The sequence below is a fragment of the Xyrauchen texanus genome, chromosome 6 (genome assembly GCF_025860055.1).
Source record: "Xyrauchen texanus isolate HMW12.3.18 chromosome 6, RBS_HiC_50CHRs, whole genome shotgun sequence".
Lineage (NCBI taxonomy): Eukaryota > Metazoa > Chordata > Actinopteri > Cypriniformes > Catostomidae > Xyrauchen > Xyrauchen texanus.
This window is the reverse complement of record NC_068281.1, coordinates 4,170,390-4,174,623: the sequence shown is the minus strand read 5'-3', so window position 1 is coordinate 4,174,623 and position 4,234 is coordinate 4,170,390. Positions and strand designations below refer to the sequence as shown.

The following is a 4,234-nucleotide window of genomic DNA, read 5'->3' as shown; positions in this document are numbered from 1 at the left end:
AGGGACGCAGTCTGGAGATGTTTCTGAGGTGAAAATAAGCCGTCCGACAGACATTATTGATGTGGTTGGAAAATAAAAGGGTACTGTCCAAAATAACTCCAAGGCTCTTTACCTGTTTTGAAACTGGTATGACATCCTCCCCGATGGAAACTAATGAGAGGTTGGATTTTAAGAGTGTGGTTGGAGTGCCAACAGCATTATGGCTGTCTCCCGCCATCCCAATTGAGGTTTGAATCCCCAAAAGTAAATAAAAACGAAAGACCGGTGGACTTAAGAAGTACTGATGCCTATACTAAGTAGTTTTATGCTACGTAGTACACGAGGAACATTTGAATGGCAAAAATTTTCAAACAGTAATCACAAAGGTTAGTCTACAACGCACATTTTCACGTGGCACCAAATAAACACACTACATAAGACATTAAGTTCGCTATGACAATGTTGCCATAGCAACAGTATGCTCAAGTAGTTTCTGATAAGGATCAGAATCGGACAGTATAAAAACAAAGAACTCACACTGCTTACAAAGGCAGTCTAACAGATGGTTTTGAATATGTGGGTTCGTGATACTCAATGCACTAGTTCTGTTGATCTAGCGGGTTCTAAAGTGTTTGTAGTGTCTTGCAGATGTGATCGAGGGGGTTTGGGCGTCTAACAGCAGCGTTTGGAGGAGGGAGGGGACTGTCGCGTCAGTTTGACTCATTGCTGTCTGCATCTTCACTCTCCAGAGGAGGAATCAGTCGACCTGCAGGACAAAGAGAGATGAGAGAACTTAACAAGAGACACATAAACATTTATATTATATGGAAAACAGATGCAATGAAAATGAACAAAGTTAACATGAACTAATAATGAACAATACTGTACTTTATCAGCACTTATTAATCTTGGTTTATGTTAATTTCAACATATACTAATACATTTAAAAAAAGAATCAAGTTTGTATATCAAGCAGATAGGGTCAAGGGCCCAACAATGGTGTCTTGGCAGTGTTAGGGCTTGAACCCCCAACCTTCTGGTCAGTAACCCAGAGCCTTAACCGCTGAGCCACCACTGTGGCTAATGTGATGTGTGTGACAAAAGAAGGTCTGTTTGTTTCAATAGAGCAACAGTGGCTCAACCAATGGCGTGAGTTTGGGGCAGGACTATCAGTTTGCCAAACAAATGGAAGACAAAGGGAGTGTTTAGGAAATCTGTTTGAAAACAGAGATGACGGAAAAATGACACCTCAGCTTTATAGAAGTACCCAGTGAGTCATACCTACAGTAAGCTCAGATTTCTCTATATAATAACAGATGCAAAATGTAACAAACGTGTTACAGCCACATGGTCTCTTGACAAGATCCAACAGTCTTTACAGAACTTACTGATATTCTGGAAGAGTTTCTTCTATGTTTACTGCATTTCTGGCACTGGTCTACATGAATATGGCAGCAATCAACTCGTCAAAATCTTTTGCCTCCTTAGTTGGAACTTCCCTGAAAAAATATTGAACTTTCTTCAAGTCTGAGTAAATAATAAACTCGCCCACAGACAATATGTTAAAAAAATCGAGGGCAGAACCCAACACAAACATCAATAGGCTTTTTCGTAAATAAGTGCTGGGTTGAGTGTAAACATCTAGTAATTATACAGAAGCAGCTTGTTGCCAATTAGATATGGTGTGTTTAGGTTGCTCAGAACTACAACAGCCCAGAATAAACTCATAAAAACATTTCACCCAAAAAATCTCCTTTGCATTCTTTTGATGATCAACTATCACTTTAAGTGCCACCCCCAATTTCAAAAAGGATGGGAGAGTATAGAAAATGCTAATACAACCAAAAAGGAGTCATTTGTAAATTTGTATTTTCCATACTCTCAACAACTTCTTGTAAAATGAACACATATGGGATATTAATACTTAAATATGAGTGGCTGGTTTGGTTTTGAGAGGGGAAAATTAGAATATAACTAAATCTCAGATTGAGGCAGAGGGTTTTATAAACCTGGTGTCGCCCTGGTCGTTCTTATTTCCTGCTATAGCCACGACTATTTCCTCTGGCCCGTGTTCTTTTAGCTCCTTCACCCACTTCTTTAATGTCTGGAAAGAGTCCTGCAGAAAACAGGAAAACATGTATTGCTCAGATGTTGCTCTTTCATAGCTCTGGAGACTTCAAGGAATATTCCGGGTTCAATACAATTTGAGCTCAATTGACGGCATTTGAGGCATAATGTTGATCACCACAAAAAATTATTTTGACTCGTCCCTCCTTTTCTTAAATAAAAAGCACAAATGGAGGTTACAGTGAGACACTTTCAATGGAAGTGAATGGGGCCAATTTTTGGAGGGTTTAAAAAGGCAGAAATGTGAAGCTTATAATTTTATAAAAGTACTTACATTATTTCTCCTGTTAAAACTTGTGTGTTATTTGAGCTGTAAACTATAAAAAAGGTCATATTTACAGTCATTTTAGGGTGTGTTGACATTACATTGTCAAGGCAACGAAGTTGCCAAATTGTCTATAACTTTACACAGAAAAGGTTAGTAAGTGATTTCATTAAACTACAATCATGTTTACAAGCATATAGTTTATGTTGTGAGGCTAAACTTTTAAAAAAGTGAGTATTTTAACATAAAAAATTAAATGGGCCACACTCACACCATTATAAGTGCCTCATTGAAACACATATTTTTGCTTATTTAAAGAAAAGGAGGGACGAGTCGAAATACATTTTTGTGGTAATCAACATTAGGCCACAAATACTGTCGATTGAGCTCAACTTGTATTGAAACCGGAATATTCCTTTAATGGAGAACTCAGATATGTGTCTGAGAACTAGGTTTATAGGCCTCCTTTTTCCAGTTCTGCCCACAAATTTTCCATTGGATTAAGGTCAGGACTTTGTGATGGCCACTCTAATACCTTGACTTTGTTGTCCATTTTGTCACAACTTTGGAGGTATGCTTGGGGTCATTGTCCATTTGGAAGACCCATTTGCGACCGAGCTTTAACTTCCTGGCTAATGTCTCGAGATGTTGCTTCAATTTTCCTTCCTCATGATGCCATCTATTTTGTGAAGTGCACCAGTCCCTCCTGCAGCAGAGCACCCCACAACATGATGCTGCCGCCCCCATGCTTCACGGTTGGGATGGTGTTCTTCAGCTTGCAAGCCTCACTTTTTTCCTCCAAACATAACAATGGTCAATATGGCCAAACAGTTCAAATTTTTTTTCATTAGGCCAGAGGACATTTCTCCAAAAATTAAGATCTTTTTCCCCATGTGCACTTGCAAACTGTTGTCTGGCTTTTTATGGCGGTTTTGGAGCAGTGGCTTCTTCCTGGCTGAGCAGCCTTTCAGGTTATGTTGATATAGGACTCATTTTACTGTGGATATAGATACTTGTCTTTCCTCCAGCATCTTCACAAGGTCCTTTGCTGTTGTTCTAGGATTGAATGGCACTTTTCGCACCAAACTAAGTTCATCTCTAGGAGTTAATCTCTCCTTCCTTAGTGGTATGATGGCTGCATGTTCTTCTGTGTACTTCTTTTACTTTATTATTTATACAATATTTAAAGGGAATTAACCAAACATTCTTCCAGCTAATATTATCCTAAATAAATAATTTATGCAAAAACACTTCCATCCTTACCTCAGTTTCCAACTTACTCATGGAATATCTGTTCACAAAAGTGTGACCTAAGATATTTGCCTAACAAATCACGACGTTTCAATGAAAGAGGAACTTTGTAACACTATAACCTTTTCCAAATTTTTTTAATAGTTTTTCTACACATCGAACGCAGACAAGACATCTAGACACTCACCCCAAGAAGACCAAATTTCAGTTCCCTTATGGCCATTTTAAAGGACTTTAAGGCAGATGAGGTATTATTCTAACAATCTTCGGTATTATGGTCGGTTGTCATCCATCATCGTCACATCGGATGTTTCAACTAGAACACATTCACCATCGTCTCTCCAAATCTAACGGAAACCGACTGGAGCTGTCACTCAAGTGACGTCATAACAGAAACCACGCCTTAAAGAGAGAAAGAGATGCGTTTATCCATTTTCATATCTTCTGATTAATTAATATCGATCTCGTAATGTTATTTTTCTTTTTTTGTATTTACTTAAATGTTAATTTATCATTTTATTTAGACTTTTAATGCCTTTTAAAACATTGTTTTAGTTGTTAATACTACTTGTTCGCTCCATTTGCGTTATTATTTTAAGTAGATTCATATGA

The 4,234-nt window shown here is 38.0% G+C and overlaps 1 pseudogene; it reads right to left on the bottom strand.

The window, feature by feature from the left end:
* Positions 1–651: 651 nt before the first annotated feature.
* LOC127645056 (ras-related protein Rab-31-like) lies at positions 652–3,845 on the bottom strand (annotated as a pseudogene).
* Between the last annotated feature and the right edge of the window lie 389 nt (positions 3,846–4,234).